The sequence below is a fragment of the Scyliorhinus torazame genome, chromosome 12 (genome assembly GCF_047496885.1).
Source record: "Scyliorhinus torazame isolate Kashiwa2021f chromosome 12, sScyTor2.1, whole genome shotgun sequence".
Classification (NCBI taxonomy): domain Eukaryota; kingdom Metazoa; phylum Chordata; class Chondrichthyes; order Carcharhiniformes; family Scyliorhinidae; genus Scyliorhinus; species Scyliorhinus torazame.
This window is the reverse complement of record NC_092718.1, coordinates 16369997-16388469: the sequence shown is the minus strand read 5'-3', so window position 1 is coordinate 16388469 and position 18473 is coordinate 16369997.

The following is an 18473-nucleotide window of genomic DNA, read 5'->3' as shown; positions in this document are numbered from 1 at the left end:
GTGGGGCAGCACTGCTAGCCACTACGCCACCGTGCTGCCCCTACCCGCAGTCCAAAGATGTGTGGGTTAGGTGGATTGGCCATGATAAATTGCCCATAGTGTCCAAAAAGGTTAGGTGGGGTTACTGGGTTATGGGAATAGTGCTCTTTCCAAGAGCCAGTGCATGCTCGATCGGCCGAATGGCCTCCTTCTGCACTGTAAATTCTATGATTCTGTGACCACACTAGCGTGAGATCCACAGAGACGCCACATGCGATTTTTCAAGATCTAAGCCCAAGCAGTGGGCATCAACAGGCTACTTAACCATGGCAGGAATCACACTCGTGACATCCTCAGCTTCCAGAAGGCTTGTGATTACAAGTAGGAAGCCAGTCATTCCCTATCTTTCAGATAACACGTTAAACCGGGGTATAATCTGCCCTCTCCAGAGGGAGGGGGGGGTTGATTATCCTATGAGGGAAGGTTGGACAGTCTGGGCCTGCAGGAGAGATTAGAACTTGTGGTCACTGTTGAAAAATAGTTTAAGAAAAATAATTTAAGACAATGATGAGAAGAAATGTTTTGAGCCTTTGAAACTTTCTTCCCCAGAGAGTGGTGGAGGCAATTAGTGATCGTTAGTACATTTTGCGACAGAGGTAGGTGGATTAAAGGGAGCCAATGGTTATCGGGGGTGGGCGGAATGTGGAGTTGAGGCCTCAATCACATCAGCCATGACCTTATTGAATGGAGGAGCAAGCTCGAGGGGCCGAATGGCCCACTCCTTTTTAAAATAAATTTAGAGCACCCAATTCTTGTTTTTTTCCAATTGAGGGGCAATTTAGTGCGGCTAATCCACCTACCCTGCACATCTTTGGGTTGTGGGGGTGAGACCCAGGCAGACTCGGGGCGAATGTTCAGACTCCACACAGACGGCGACCCGGGGCCGGGATCGAACCTGGGACCTCAGCGGAGGAATGGCCCACTCCTGCTCCTAATTCTTATGTTCGGATGTGTTCACCCTGGTGTCCTGAGCACGAGCCATCCCTCCAACCACATCGCTAAAAAAAAAATAGATTATCTGGTCCTCGATCTTATGGCCGCCTGTGGGAATTTGCTGTGCGCAAATTCGAAAATGTGGCAGCTATATTACAACAGTGTCCAAAATCACAAACATTGAGAGGTTCTGATTCAGTCACGTAAGGCAGGATATAAATACAAGTCTGTATTTTTCTTTTCAAAGTCAATCAGTGAAGTGTAGCTCCTGTTGTAACGAGGACCAAACCTTGAATGTTCCTCTCTTTTACGATTCACTCCTGCATCCAGCGGTGCATGTGGCCATTGGGACTGCCCCACGTGACCACTTCAAACGCACCATCCTTAATCCAGCAGGAGCTCGCTAATTGGACAGGGTGCCGATGGAACTGAGACTAGTAAATCTTCCAGACACTAAGCAGTTCCATCTGGCGTGAGCTGCTTTTTGATGTAGTGGGTGGCCAACCACCCGAACCAGCCTCTGGTTACTTAATGACCACCTCCTGGATAACATGGCACCTGGTAAATAAACAGAACAAGGGCCTTCACATCAAATACACAATCGCCAGAGAGACAGCAATCTTCAGGAGAGAGAAAACAAAACGCCTTTTAACTCAATCACCAGCTGTGTTTCTGCCACATATCGGCTGTGGTCATTTTTACTTTGTCAAGACGAAATGTGAAGCATCATTATTACTGTTTTGTTTTTCAAAGACTCGAAGAGCTTCTGATCGTCTCTTGTTCAGGAAGGGTTTTCCTCTGTCTGCTATATGTAGTGAAGTAAGAACCTTAAGAACAGAGTACAGTTGGCCATTCAGCTCTACGGATCTGCTTTGCCGTTCACCTAGATTGAGAGCTGATCAATATCGTAACTCCAGTTATCCATTTCTGTCATTCCCCCCCCCCTCCCCCCCCCTCCGCAACCTAACTAAACTCGAACAATATCTGCCATCAAATTGTTATAACCATAGGTTAGGTGGATTGGCCACGCTAAATTGCCCTTAGTGTCCAAAAAGGTTAGGAGGGGTTATTGGGTTATGGCGAAAGGGTGGAAGTGAGGGCTTAAGTGGGTCGGTGCAGACTCGATGGGCCGAATGGCCTCCTTCTGCACTGTATGTTCTATGTTCAAGACGTAGGAGCAGAGATAGGCCATTCGGCCCATCGAGTCTTCAATGAGATTGTGACTGATCTGATATGATAATCCTCAATGCCACTTTCCCTCCTAATCCCCTTCAACCTCAATTTCCTTACTGATCAAAAATCTGCCTATCTCAGCCTGGAACATAGAGTTGTAGAATCCCTACAGTGCAGAAGGAGGCCATTCGGCCCATCGAGCCTGCACCGACCCTCTGAAAGAGCACCCTAATCTAGGCCCACACCCCGCCCTATCCCCGTAACCTCATCTATCCTTTTGGACACTATGGGGCAATTTAGCATAGCCTATCCACCTAACCTGCCCATCTTTAGACTGTGGGAAGAAACCGGAGCACCCGGAGGAAACCCACGCAGACAATCGCCCAAGATCTGAATCAACACAGGTCCCTGGTGCAGTGAGGCAGCTGTGCTAACCCCTGTGCTACTAATGACTCAGCCTCTACAGCTCTCTACGGTAAGGAATTCCACAGATTCACTCCCCTCTGAGAGAAGAAACTCCTCCTCATCTCTGTCTCAAATGGGCGACCCCCTACTCTGAGATTATGTCTTCTGGTCCCAGACTCTCCCACAAGGGGAAACAGTTCTCTGCATTGACCCTGAGAATCCTGTATGTCTGTGTGGAACCCACTAAAGGAGCACACATGGTTCAGCCACGACAACAAAGATTCTATTTATTCACAATATTACACCCTCCAATCCTCAAAGGGCCTCCTTCCCAACCTGCTCCCAGGCTGGGGTTTTTATATTAGAGAGCTCAGTTAAGGGGGGGAACCCCACCCCCTCATTACCCAGAGAACTCATATTCAGAGGAGATGTGGTGACTAGGGGCTTTTCACAGTAACTTCATTGAAGCCTACTTGTGACAATAAGTTATTATTATTACTTAGTTGTGCATCCCAGCGGTTTCTGTTTGCCAGTTCCTAACTTTTGAAAACCTATGGTATATCCCATTAACGGGACAACATGTCGCCGCGGAGGGACTTTCCAATGTGGGGAATGTTACATCGGGGAGGGCCGCTGATTATATTAAAATGTAATGTCACTGGTGAGGGATGGGGACAATCAAATGGGGAAATCCCGCCTTTTTGGGACTCGCGCTTTAAGCGATTATTATTATTATTATTACCTGGAATCTAATTGTCCTGGTCTTGTGACCTCCCTGAGGGGTATAACGCCCCCCCCCCCCCACCCCCAGCGTGGAGATACGTCCATGTCCATGTCTATGACTGGGACCACTGGCTCTTTAGGCGTCATCGCCCAGGATACCTGCTCTGAATATGAATTCTCCTGGTAATGAGGGGGCGGGGCTTCCCCCTTAACTGAGAACTCAGCTCTCTAGTATAAAAACCCTGGCCTGAGGGCAGCACGGTGGCGCAGTGGTTAGCATTGCTGCCTCATGGCGCCGAGGTCCCAGGTTCGATCCCGGCTCTGGGTCACTGTCCGTGTGGAGTTTGCACATTCTCCCCGTGTTTGCATGGGTTTCACCCCTACAACCCAAAGATGTGCAGGCTAGGTGGATTGGCCACGTTAAATTGGCACTTAATTGGAAAAAATGAATTGGGTACTCAAAATTTATTTATTTTTTTTAGGAAAAAAAAAACCCAGCCTGGGAGCATCGGGAAAGAGGCCCTTCGGGGAGTGGAGAGTGTAATATTGTGAATAAATAGAATCTTTGTTTTCTACCTGGCTGATCCATGTGTGCTGCATTAGCGGATTATACACTGGCGATGAGGATTGGGGTGCCCTGGGACGTTGTTGGTCCCGTCTCCACATCAATTTTGCGGGACCATTCCAGGGTGTGGTGTTCCTCATCGTCGTAGACGCCCACTCCAAGCGGAGGGAGGTCTACAAAATTCAGAGCATGACGGCTGGAGCCACCACAGATGGACTGCAGCAATCGTTCAGCACGCACGGGATACCGGAGGTGCTGGTCTGGGATAATGGGACAGCATTTACAAGTGCGGAGTTTGGGGCGTTCACGGCGGCCAATGTGATATGACATGTTATCACCGCCCCGTACCAACCTGCGTTGAATGGATTGGCTGAAGGCGCCGTGCAAACTTTTAAATACTGGATGAGGAAGCAAAATTCGGGGACCTGGGTGACGCGGCTGGTGTGGTTCCTTTTTTGTTACAGGGCAACGGCACTTGCCACAACGGACGTCGCTCCGGCCGAATTGTTGATGGGCCTGCGAGCACGTTTAAGTTTAGTCACTGTCCGTTGTGGAGTTTGCAAATTCTCCCCCATGTCTGCGTGGGTCTCACCCCCACAACCCAAAAAAGATGTGCAGGGCAGGTGGATTGGCCATGCCTCTCAATTGGCAAAGAAAGAATTGGGCACTTTAAATTTATTTTAAAAAGTCTCCGTTTAATATATCAGCTGAAAGCCAGCACCGCGAGCTCTCCCTTCACACCACACAGAGGTGTTATGTTAAGTAATGGGTTAAGAGACATTGCAATTAGTTGTCTCATTTATGTTAAGTATCCATTAATTGACACTGATATGTAAAGGGGCTTCAGGTGGCCTCTGTCAGGTGATGTATAGTGAGAGCTTTGTGCAAAGGCTGTTGGAAGGAAATAAATGTGTGTTTGTGAAAAAGGAACAGAACTTTAGACTCTTCATATCACAGCAACTAAAACGTCTAACAATTGGTTACTGTGTAAATGTGAAGGGTTGAAAGATACAACTTTTCCAGATCAAACAAGGAGTGAGTGAGAAAAGAAAAAAAAAGGATATATGGCTGAACCGAGGATAAAGATGGCTGGATATGACTTTCCTCCCTTATTTTCTGAAAGGGAATCGTACGACCAATGGAGAAGTGCAGTAATTATGTGGACTGAAGTAACTGCTTTGGGAAAGGGAAAACAAGGTATGGCATTGGCTCTTTCTCTACCATATGGCAGTAAAATCTGAAACAAAGTGCTTTCTGAGCTAGAATTGGAAGAGTTAGACTCAGAAGAAGGTCTGGACACTTTATTACATTATATGGATAAGATTTATAAGAAAGGTGACTTGTTAAGTGCGTATGAAGCATGGTCGGATTTTGATAAGTTCCGGAAAATGGAGGATATCTCCATGGAAGACTATATAATGGAATTTGGCAGACTATATAAAAGACTGCAGAAACACAACCTGGAATTTCCACAGTCTGTGTTGACCTTTAAATTACTTGACTGTGCTAGAGTGAGCAACATGGATAGGCTCCTGGTTTTGACAGGAGTTCAGTTTACTTATAAGGATACCTTATTCGAACAGATGACAAAAGCTTTACAAAAGTTTCTGGGGAAACATTCGAGTCCGATGGCTCTGATGACCCAAATAGGTCAGCCTGCAATAAGGCAGAATATGGAAGATACACTACTAACAGGATGGCGAAATCGTATGGCTACGAACAGGGCTCAAGACTATAGAAGGAGACCGAGACAAGGAAATTATGAAGACAGAAACCCAGTTAGAACCTACAATAGGAAGATGAACCCCAGAAATGCACGGGGCATGATAAATCAATGTTTTCGATGTGACTCTCAATACCATTATGCTTTCAACTGTCCAACTCATTATGATAGAGTGTTTGAAGCGACACATGACACGGAAGAGTCAGAAGAGGAAAAAGGTAGTGACCAGAAAGAAGGCATTGTCCTATTGACAAGCAGTTTTACGCCGGTAATGAGCGTGTTGGTTGCAGAATCCTTCAACTGTGCTGTATTGGACAGTGGCTGCACATCTACTGTGTGTGGAATTGACTGGTTAAAATGTTACCTGGACTCTTTGAATGCTGAAAATTGTAACAAGGTTAAGGAATTTGAAAGTTCCACAAGTTTCAGGTTTGAGGATGATAATACTCTGAAGTCGCTGAAAAGAGTGGTGATCCCTTGTAATATTGCCGGAGTGAATCATTTCATTAGCACGGATGTTGTATCAAGTGAGATACCTTTGCTTCTGAGCAGACCGTCGATGAAGAAAGCACACATGAAACTGGATATGGAACAGGATAAGGCAACAGTTTTTGGAAAGACGGTGGACTTACAATTTACATAGTCGGGACACTATTGTATTCCATTACTGAAAAATAATATTTTAAGTAGAGTGGTTAAGGGTGTGTTAATGGCAGTTGAAAATGGGACTTTAGTTGATAAAAAGCTTGTGGTATTAAAACTGCACAGGCAACTTGCACATCCGTCTCCTCAGAGGCTGAAAAATTTATTAAAGGATGCAGGGGTAAGGGATGACGACTATACTAAACTGATAGAACAGGTTAGTGACCGCTGTGAAGTTTGTAGGAAGTACAGAAGGACACCAGCACGACCGATAGTAACCCTACCTTTGGCCAGGGATTTTAACAAATTGTGGCCATGGACCTTAAGATCTGGGATAAAGCAAATAATATATTTATTTTGCATTTTGTAGATTTAGCAACCAGATTTAGTCAATCAACGATTGTACGAAGTAAAGAAGAGAGAGTAATTCTGGATCAAATCGTGGAAAAATGGATAGGGACAGGAATGGGTCCACCGGCAAAATTCCTTACGGACAATGGGGGGGAATTTTCTAATGATGAGTTTAGGGATATGTGTTAAAACATGAATATCAGAGTTATGAATACAGCTGCAGAAAGCCCATTTAGTAATGGTGTCTGTGAAAGAAATCATGCTGTCATCGATGACATGCTTCGGAAAATTTTGGCAGACCGACCAAATTGCAGGCTAAATTCAGCTTTAGCATGGGTAGTACATGCAAAGAATTCATTGCAGATGGTTGGGGGATATAGTCCTTATGAATGAATGAAATGAAAATCACTTATTGTCACAAGTAGGCTTCAAATGAAGTTACTGTGAAAAGCTCCTAGTCACCACATTCCGGCGCCTGTTCGGGGAGGCTGTTACGGGAATCAAACCGTGCTGCTGGCCTGCCTTGGTCTGCTTTCAAAGCCAGCAATTTAGCCCTGTGCTAAACAGCCCCTGCTGTTTATCAATCAGCCCCTTATCAATTAGTGTTTGGTAGAAATCCTAAATTTCCGTCCATTTTGGATGACCAGCCTCCAGTTTGGGAGGGGACTACAATTAGCTCTGGTTTTGCTGAACATTTAAATGCATTACATAGCAGTAGAAACGTTTTTTTGGAAGCAGAAGTCACTAAAAGAATTCGCAGAGCTTTAAGACATAACGTACGGCCATCAGATGCCGTTTTTCAGCAAGGAGGCATGGTCTACTATAAGAGAGACAATTCTAATGAATGGAAAGGCCCAGGGAAGACCATAGGCATAGATGGCAAAACAGTTATTTTGCAACATGGTAATCAAACTATTAGGGTACATTCATCAAGGATAATAGGTACACATTACAAATTTTTTAATTTAGACCCAGCAGACAGACATGACGAGGAACCAGAGTAATCTCGTACGCATGTGTCACAGAACTATGAGGACCAATTAACTGATATAGACAGGGTTTCTGTGGAGGAACACAACACTTCTGATGAATTAGAACAGGCCATTTTTCCGAAAGGGCAACTGCCAAAAGTTGGTACAAAAATGACATACGTGCCTGAAGGGTCTAGTCAATGGAAGGATGCAACTGTTATTAGTAGAGCAGGGAAGGCCACTGGAAAGTATAAACATTGGTTGAATGTACAGCATTCAGGGGAAGGAGTCAAGACAATGGATTGGGAAAATGAAGTTCAAAAATGGAGGGCACAGAAACGCAGTGCGAGTTCAGATAGTACATCGGATAGTGCACAGGTCTGCAGGAAAAGGTCAAGAACTATTGAAAGGACATCCCACAGCAGAAGGGAAAGATCAAGCAGTAGCAGTACAGAACGAGATACCAGGCGGGAGAGGGGACGTAGTTTATCAAGATCTCAGAACATGAGTATGACTACAAATACTAATAGGAGTAGAAGCCCACATGCACGTGAGATTTTGGTGGCTTCAAATAAATTAGATGAAAAAGTTATCAAAGAAGTTAAACAGCAAGAATTGCATAGTTGGAGTGAATCTGGGGTATACACGGAAGTACCGGATAGGGGACAAAGAGCTCTATCCCACAGATGCATTTGCACGGAAAAGGTTCTTCCGGATGGAACTTATAAGGCAAAGGCCAGGCTTGTGGCAAGGGGATTGGAAGAAAACTTAGAAGATCAGGATTTAAGGGTAGATTCACCTACAGCAGGAAAGGTTATTTTAAAGATCTTCTTGGCTCTATTAGCCACAAAGGCATGGGAATGCAAATCTATAGATATAAAAGCTGCCTTTTTGCAGGGGCATGAGCTCCAGAGAGACATTTTTCTCCATCCTCCTAAAGAAGCAGCTAACACAGAAGGGGTACTCTGGAAGTTGAACAAATGTGTATATGGATTAAATGATGCATCTAGAGCCTGGTATTTTTCGGTAAGGTCAGTTTTGTTAAAGTTAGGCTGTTGCCAGTTGAAAGCAGATCCTGCAATGTTTTACTGGCACTATAAAGGAAATCTTTCTGGCATTTTTATGATGCACGTCGATGATTTTTTGTGGGGTGGGACTAGTGATTTTGAAGCTATTGTAATCTCTGGTTTGAGGAAAGAATTCAGGGTTGGAAGTCAGGCTTCCGGTGCATTTAAATATATTGGACTGGAAATTGGACAGACTAAGTTCAGGACAACTTTACGTCAGCAATCTTATTTGGAAAGCATCAACCCAATAGCAATTAGTCGTGGCCGAGTTTCTCAAAAAGACACAATGGTTTCAAAGATAGAAAAAGAGCAACTGCAAAGTTTAATTGGGCAACTGAACTGGTTAGGTAGACAGACTAGACCGGACGTGAGTTTTGATGTCTTAGAGTTGAGTACAAAAATGAATGATCCCAAAGTGGATGACATAATAAGATCAAATAAAGCGTTGGCCAAACTAAAAATGCAGGAGTGTGTTTTGAAGTTCCCGGTTTTAGGTGACCTTAGGCACTTGAAACTCATAGTTTATAGTGATGCGTCCTATGCAAATTTATGTGATGGGGTTTCAAGCGCAGGAGGTTTTATAATTTTCCTTTTGGGGAACAATGAAAAATGTTGCCCGCTTGTGTGGGAAACAAAGAAAATAAGGAGAGTGGAGAAAGCACTTTGGCTGCTGAGACGTTAAGCCTTGTAGAGGCGGTGGATATGACCTTTTATATAAGTATGATATTGACAGAAATTTTGGGATTCGGGGATTTGGGTAATATACCTATTGACTGTCACATTGACAATAAATCCCTGTGGGAAAACGTGCACTCTACAAAAAGTGTCAATGAAAAGAGGTTACGGGTAGACATCGCAAGTTTGAAGCAGATGTTGGACAGAGGGGAAATAACAAAAATTAAATGGGTCGACAGGAGCTATCAACTGTCAGACTGTTTTACGAAAAGAGGGGCGAGTTCACAGAAGCTTTTGGATATTGTTAATGGAGGGCGCTTGTTTCTGTGACTGTATTTTTTTTCTTTCTCGTCCAAACAAAAAAAAGGGGGGGGGGAAACATGTGTGTGTTTTTGAGTTTCTTGAAATTTTGTTTTCACCTAATTATTTTTTTTCTCCAAGGAAGGGGAGACAGTTAAGCAATGGGTTAAGAGACATTGCAATTTGTTGTCTCATTTATGTTAAGTATCCATTAATTGACACTGATTGTGCAAAGGGGCTTCAGGTGGCCTCTGTCAGGTGATGTATGGTGAGAGCTTTGTGCAAAGGCTGTTGGAAGGAAATAAATGTGTGTTTGTGAAAAAGGAACCGAACTTTAGACTCTTCATTTCACAGCAACTAAAACGTCTAACATGTCAACCTAGATTAGGTGCCGAAGGTTTGAAACCACAGCCTCTGACTCAGAGGCGAGCGTGCCAAGTGTAGGAATACTACACCCCCTGCACAAAGCGAATTAACAACCTTTAGCCATCTTTTCTTTTCACGAGCTTTCTCCCTTATAGCCCAGCAGGCAAGGACTCACTCCGAGTCTCATATCAATCCCTCAGCAACGTGGCCACTTTCTCTCCTGTGATTCTAGTTGCTGAGTGCCGGGGGATGACAGAGCTGTAGGACTTATCGACATTCTTTCCTGCATGGTGTCACTGCCTGAGCACTTGTGACCTGATTAGCTCAGGATCACTGAGACCAATTCTAACATCCCAATCTCCACCTTGGCTGTGAGGGGGAGCCAGACGAGTTCTGCAGAAAATATTTGGCTCTTTCTCAAACTCTTGTCGCAATATTACCACAGAGTGTGCAGATACAAGTTTTTATACATTGCCCTTGTGGGCTGCAGATTTGTATAGCGTCTCGTCCGAACTGAAAACGTTAAAAGGTGTTGTCAACAAGAGCACTTCAGAAATTAAAAGCAGTCAACTAATGTCAATATTCACATAAAACGAGCTGCATACTCTGCATTTCTATTTCTCTCAGGCCCGCATAACAAACTGTTGGCATTTTTCCAGAACATTCTCAGAATGCTGGTTCCACATCTGCATGTATTTAATTTAAATGTGAAAATGTTACAGTTCAAAAAGTGCCCCTGATGATTGGGTGAGTGAGTGGCTAAGACACAAAGGAACGAATGGTTCAATCGCCAGGCTCCAGTGAAATAGGTGGGGCAGTGCTCGAAATGCTAGCACTTGTCCCACATCAGAGAGTGGGAATAAAAATCAGGCATGTCTTTCATCTTGTCCTCTGTTTCCTGTTCCCTCGTGCTGCCTCTCACTCCCTACCTCTTTCCCTCTCCCTCTCTTTCACAATCTCCTCATCAGAGTCTCTCTCGCTCTCTCTCTTTTTCATCCAATTAAGGATCGCCAGTTGGCTCAACCCTATTTTCTCTGCTCCACAGAGCTCAGGCAAGATGTGGCCAGCTGTAGGGCTGCACGGGTGGGGGTCTTCCCAGGCAACACAGACCCAATAGAGAAGGCCCGAAATTCCTGATGCCCTGTCGCGTCCTGTCGCTGTTGGCTTTATTGGGTATGGCGAGGGGTGGAGCGGATGTGTGACTTCAGGCCGCCAGCGTCCTGTTGGCCTTGACCTTTGACCAAGTTCCAAACCTCAGGTTCAGGATCATTTACACGGGCAAGGGATGGAAAATGGATGCATTTACTTTTACCAGCGTTACTGGGGCGAGGGAATCAGAATTTCAGAGCCAAGGGGCCACCCATCCAGTGCATCATGGCTGACGTACTTAGCACTGGGGTAGAGGTGGGGAGAATGGAGGCACAACCGACAGGATCCGGCCGTTTGCTTTGGCACGCCAGCCCCACCATTTGGGACATGGGTGTGGGCGGCCAATGCAAAAAGGCCACTTGGTAGAATTAAGCAATGTTGCAAAAGGGAAATGGAGGCCAACTGCGCTCCCACTGAATGCTCCTCCTCATCCACCAGGGCAAGACATTCACTCCGACCATCTCCTGTTGCTACTCAGCTCACAGAAGACCGTTACGAGCCAGTCACAGTTGGCTCGATCCATCACACTTCTCTATTTATGGAACCGTTCATGCAACAATGATTTAACATAACTTTAGGCCGTTGTACTGCTGCCAACTTTTCCTTTAATCTCTGACTGTTTACACTTTGAAAGACTAACTTCTGCAAAAGCCCAAATGGTCTCCTCGCTTAACTAAATACATAAATCATAGAAAAAAATAACATTTCATTTTGGTGTTTCCAGTTCTGTAAAATAACGTTTCAAGGCAATCCTTATGGGAAAATTAATCTCCAGCTCAGGTTTCCGAGTAAACAGGAGTAATTTTCTCATGCGTTCTTCATTTGAATCAGGTTTTCCAATCCTTGTAATTTGATTCTATCTATTTAAGATGTATTTAAGATACAGAAGGGTGGCAACGCTTCAGAGAGGCTGCAGAGGAGTTTTACCAGAATAGCAACAAGTATGAGGGACTTGGGTTAACGTGGTGAGACTGGCGTTTGTTCTCCTTGGAGCAGAGAAGGTTACGGGGTGATTTGATCGATACGTTCAAAATCACGGGGAATTTTGATCGTAAAGAACGGGAACCCATTCCGATCAGCAAGCGGATTGGTAACCAGAAGGACACCAAGTTATGGCAGACTGGTACAAAAGTTGAAGTCACACGGGATCAGAGGTGAGGCGGTAAGTAGGATACAGAACTGGCTCGGTCACAGAAGGCAGAGGGTAGCAGTAGAAGGGTGTTTTTCTGAATGGAAGGTTGTGACCAGTGGTGTTCCAAAGGGACCGATGCTGGGGCCTCTGTTGTTTGTGGTGTACATAAACCATTTGGAGGAAAATGTAGCCGGTCTGATTAGTAAGTTCGCGGATGACACCAGGGTTGGTGGAGTGGCAGGTAGTGTTGAGGATTGTCAGAATGTACAGCAGGACAAAGATGGGTTGGAGACTTGGGCAGAGAAATGGCAAATGGAGTTTAATCCGGACAAATAATAATCTTTATATAGAACATAGAACTGTACAGCACAGTACAGGCCCTTCGGCCCACGATGTTGTGCCGAACTAGTCTGAAACTAAGATGAAATCAACCTACTCCCAATCATTCTAGTGACTCCATGGGCGGAATTCTCCCCCTCCCCACGCCGGGTGGGAGAATCGCCCGGGTGCCACGCGAGACTCGACACGCCGTCCCGACGCCGGCACGCGATTCTCCCACCGCCCCCCCCAAACCGGCGCAGCGCGAATCACGGCTGGCCGCTGGGAGAATCGCCGCTTGCCGTTGGTAATGGGCGAGCGGCGATTCTCCAGCCCGGATGGACCGAGCGGCCTGCCCAACACGACAGGTTCCCGCCGCCGCCATCCACACCTGGTCGCTGCCGGCGGGAACAGTGCGGGAACGCTGGGGGGGGTGACCTGTGGGAGGGCGAGGGGGGTTCCTGCACCGGGGGAGGCTCAAAAGGGGTCTGGCCCATGATCGGTGCCCACCGATCGGCGGGCCGGCCTCTCTGAAGGAGGACCTCCTTTCCTCTGCTGCCCCACTAGATCAATCCGCCATCTTCTTGCGGGGCGGCCGCGGGGAGGACGGCAACCGCGCATGCGCGGGTTGGCGCCGGCCAATGCGCGGGTGACGTCATTTACGCGGCGCCGGTCGCGTCATTTTTGCAGCGCCGCTTTTACGCGGCGCCAAGGCCCTGCGCGTGTAAATGACGCGGCGCCGCTCCTAGCCCCCCGGGGGCGGGGGAATAGGGGACTGGGAACGGCCTCCGACGCCGGAGTGAAACACTCCGGTTTTCACTCCGGCGTCGTGACTTAGTCTCCCGATGGGAGAATTGCGTCCCATATGCCTATCCAATAACCGCTTGAAAGTTCCTGAAGTGTCCGACTCCACTACCATAGTTGAGAGTGCGTTCCACGCCCCAACCACTCTCTGAGTAAAGAACCTACCTCTGACATCCCTCCTATAGCTCCCACCCTGAACCTTACAGTTATGCCCCCTTGTAACAGCTACATCCACCCGAGGAAAAAGTCGCTGAACGTTCACTCTATCTATCCCTCTCATCATCTTATACACCTCAATTAAGTCACCTCTCATCCTCCTTCGCTCCAATGAGAAAAGCCCTACCTCCCTCAACCTTTACTGTGAAGCCCGTAGTCGCCACATTCTGGCGCTGTTCGGGTACACAGAGGGAGAATTCAGAATGTCCAAATTACCTAACAGCACGTCTTTCAGGACCTGTGGGAGGAAACCGGAGCACCCGGAGGAAACCCACACAGACACGGGGAGAACGTGCAGACTCCGCACAGACACCGCACAGACCTTGACCCAAGCCGGGAATTGAACCTGGGACGCTGGAGCTGTGAAGCAACAGTGCTAACCACTGTGCTACCATGCCACCCAGTGTAAGATGATGCATTTTGGTAGGTCTAACATAGAGGGGAAATATACAGTAAATAGCAAAACTCTTAGGAATATAGATAGTCAGAGAGATCTGGGCGCGCAGGTCCACAGATCTTTGAAAGTAGCACAGTGGATGCCCACTTTTACACAGAGGGTGGTGAGTGTCTGGAACGCGTTGCCAGGGGAGGTTGCGGAAGCAGATACATTAACGGCGTTCAAAAGGCATCTCGACAAACATATGGATAGGATGGACAAAGAGGGATACGGCACAAGGAAATGCTGAGGGTTTTGGCCAAGGTTGGTATCATCACCGGTACAGGCTTGGAGGGCCGAAGGGCCTGTTCCTGTGCTGTATCGTTCTTTGATCTTTGTACTTATGAAAATCACCAAAGGAACTTGGGAGAAGATGAGATTTTACAAAAATTTTTACTCAGCACGTTATTACAATGTCTTTCGGGAATATAAAAAATGTTTTTCTATTGGAGCAGGCTAATTGGATTCCGTGATGGCGGAGTCTGTGAGTACTCCAGCTCTCTCAAACTGAGATCTTCATAGTTCTACGGTTCGTTTGCCAGGGGAAGTACCAGTGTACATACAGAGAGCTGCTTCACACATCGCCTCCAATGAGGAGGGGTAACTTAAAAGGCATTTTGTCTGGTGTTATTCAGAATAAATGTGAAAATATTCCAATTTGCGCCAGATAAGGAGAACTGGGCTGGGTTGTCAACTCTAGTTGGGTGTAGCCCTGGAGGTTCATCACATGACCAACTATCTCCAACCATCCAAGCTCTCCTTGACATCAGTGTGCTGGAGATTAATGTTGAATTCCTTGAGGTTCGAGAGCAATCCTGAAGGGCTGGCAACCCCACACCCCGAGCAAAATAAAAACAACCGGCTGGATTCCCCGTTCCTGAGACTAGGAGCTGGATTCTCCGATGTTGGGGCTATGTCCGGAGGATCCGTGGCGTTTTACGTCAAAAAATAACCAATCCTCCGACCGGTGACGGCCGAGCTGTCGTACCACATAAAACGCTCGGCCTCATGACAGAAAACTGGCGCCGCCCTTCAACCGATTCAGTGACCGTGGCCGGCTAGCACCGGCGCACAATCGGTTCCAATGAAAAATGGTGCGTATTTGCCGGGTCCGTGATTTTTATTTGTAAATTTAGAGCACCCAATTCATTTTTTCCAATAGAGGGGCAATTTAGCGCGGTCAATCCACCTAGCCTGCACATCTTTGGGTTGTGGGGGGCGAAACCCACGGAGACACGGGGAGAATGTGCAAACTCCACATGGACAGTGACCCAGAGCCGGGATCGAACCTGGGACCTCGGCGCCGTGAGGCAGCAGTGCTAACCACTGCACCACCGTGCTGCCCTGCCAGGTCCGTGATTGACACTCGGGAGGCTGACAAGCTGCAGCCGCACACACACATTACACTCCCCACACACACTCATCCCAGCCGCACACACACATTACACTCCCCACACACACTCATCCCAGCCGCACACACACATTACACTCCTCACACACACTCATCCCAGCCGCACATACACATTACACTCCCCACGCACACTCATCCCAGCCGCACACACACATTACACTCCCCACACACACTCATCCCAGCCGCACACACACATTACACTCCCCACACACACTCATCCCAGCCGCACACACACATTACACTCCCACACACACTCATCCCAGCCGCACACACACATTACACTCCCCACACACACTCACCCCAGCCGCACACACACATTACTCTCCCCACACACACTCACCCCAGCCGCACACACACATTACTCTCCCCACACACACTCACCCCAGCCAACAAGGTGGCACTGGTTGCGCTGGAGTGTACCCATCCCGCTGATGGGTTGGCTGGGGCCTGAAGGCACCTAGGGGGGTGCCCTGGGGGGGGGGGTACCCATACGAACTTGGGACCTCGGCACCGTGAGGCAGCAGCGCTAGCCACTGCGCCACCGTGCTGCCGACGTTGTGAAGATATTTAACCTCTGACCGGTTCTCTGGAATGGGATAGCTGCCTGTACGCCAAGCTGCTGGGAAAGGTTGAGGCGCCTGCTGAATCTGATTGAGTTACAGGATAGGGGCAATGACTGAAAATTGGGGGGACAATTTCTGATATGCCTGCTCCACCCAGCCTGGTTTGCACCTTACAGCCCAGGTTAAGAACTGCTACAGGTGGAGGTTGGGGAAGACCTCTGATACACCATCAATAATAGACGACGAGTGATAAACGTAACTGAGGCTTTAATACACTAAACAGCAAGCCACCTGCCTCTGGAGCCAAACTGGGTTCGGAGGCGGAGACTTGCCACTTTAAAACAGAAGCCCGAGGGGAGGAGCCACATGCAGAGCCAGCCTGGACAAGCCCAGGCATGTACAATACAGCACCATGCATATAATACAATAATGTGGTTTACCACATTCACCCCCTGTTTAAAAAAAGTCCGGCGGGGGTGAAGTGGTCTTAAAGGTCAAGTCTGTCGGGGGCCTTGACCTTCCGCTGTGACCGCCTCAGTCCCGGCTGTGGTGTGGGCGCCGGCGTCGAGACCTGCCCGTCCGGGAGCGTGTTGTTTTCTTCTTCTTCACCCAGTTGTTGAGTCGGCGATGTTGAGGGGGGGGGGCGGTGTATGGGCGGAGGTGGTGTTGCTTGTTGCCAGTGGGCCTGCGGGTGTCAGTTCATGAGGGAGGTGGGCAGGGGTGGGGGAATACGGTGTAGGGTGGGGGGGTGGTGGCGATGGTCGCCACGGAGCCTGCAGGTGCCAAATCCCGAAGAGAGACCGTGTCCTGCCGCCCGTCCTGGTGTGTCACGTAGGCATATTGGGGGTTCGCATGGAGCAGCAGGACCTTCTCAACGAGGGGGTCGATTTTATGGCTCCTCACATGCTTGCGGAGAAGGACGGGCCCCGGGACTGTCAGCCAGGACGGAAGCGAGACCCCGGAGGTGGACTTTCTGGTGAAGGCAAACATACGTTCATGAGGAGTCTCGTTATTGGCTGTACAGAGGAGCGACCGGATAGAGGGAGCGCATCGGAGAGGACCTCCTGCCAGCGGGAAACTGGGAGACTTTTCGAACGTAGGGCCAGGAGGACGGCCTTCCAGACCGTCGCGTTCCCCCTCCCCACCTGTCCATTTCCCCGGGGGTTATAGCTGGTCGTCCTGCTGGAAGCGATGCCTCTGCTGAGCAGGAACTGACGCAACTCGTCGCTCATAATGGAGGAGCCCCGATCACTGTGGATATAGGTGGGGAACCCGAACAGGGTGAAAAGACTGAGCAGGGCCTTGATAACGGAGGCAGAGGTCATGTCAGAGCAGGGGATGGCGAAGGGGAACCTGGAGTACTCGTCAACGATGTTGAGGAAGTATACGTTACGGTCAGTGGAGGGGAGGGCCCTTTGAAGTCTATGCTGAGGCGCTCAAAGGGGCGGGAGGCCTTTACCAGATGTGCTCTGTCTGGCCGATAGAAGTGCGGTTTGCACTCCGCGCAGGCCTGGCAGTCCCTGGTCACGGACCTGGCCTCCTCGATGAAGTAGGGCAGGTTGCGAGTCTTGATCAAATGGAAAAAGTGGGTGACCCCCGGGTGACAGAGGTCGTTGTGGAGGTCCCGGAGTTGGTCTACTTGTGCGCTGGCACATGTACCGCGGGAGAAGGCATCTAGGGGCTCATTGAGCTTCCCGGGATGATACAAGATGTCATAGCTGTATGAGAGCTGTATGAGAGCTCGATCCTCCACCTCAAGATCTTGTTGTTCTTGATTTTGCCCCGCTGTGTGTTATTAAGCATGAAGGCAACCGACTGTTGGTCAGTGAGGAGAGTGAATCGATTGCCGGCCTGGTAATGCCTCCAATGTCTCACAGCTTCTACTATGGCTTGGGCTTCCTTTTCGACGGAGGAGTGTCGAATTTCGGAGGCATGGAGGGTACGGGAGAAGAAAGCCACGGGCCTGCCCGCCTGGTTGAGGGTAACGGCCAGAGCGAAGTCCGACACATCGCTCTCCACCTGGAATGGGATGGACACGTCCACAGCGTGCATTGCAGCTTTGGCAATATCTGCCTTGATGCGATTGAAGGCCAGTCGGGCCTCAGTCGTCAGGGGAAAAATGGTGGATTTGATCAGTGGACGGGCCTTGTCCGCGTAGTTGGGGACCCACTGGGCATAGTAAGAGAAGAACCCCAGGCATCTCTTCAGGGCCTTGGGGCAGTGGGGAAGGGGGAGTTCCAGGAGGGGGCGCATGCGGTCGGGGTCGGGCCCTCGGACTCCGTGTTCCACGACGTAGCCGAGGATGGCCAGGCAGGTTGTGCGAAAGACGCATTTCTCTCTATTGTAAGTTAGGTTCAGGAGTTTAGCGGTGTGGAGGAAGCGCCGGAGGTTCTTGTCATGGTCCTGCTGGTCACGGCCGCAGATGGTGACGTTGTCTAGGTACGGGAATGTGGCCCGTAGCCCGTACTTGTCAACTATTCGGTCCATTTCCCTTTGGAAGACCGAGACCCC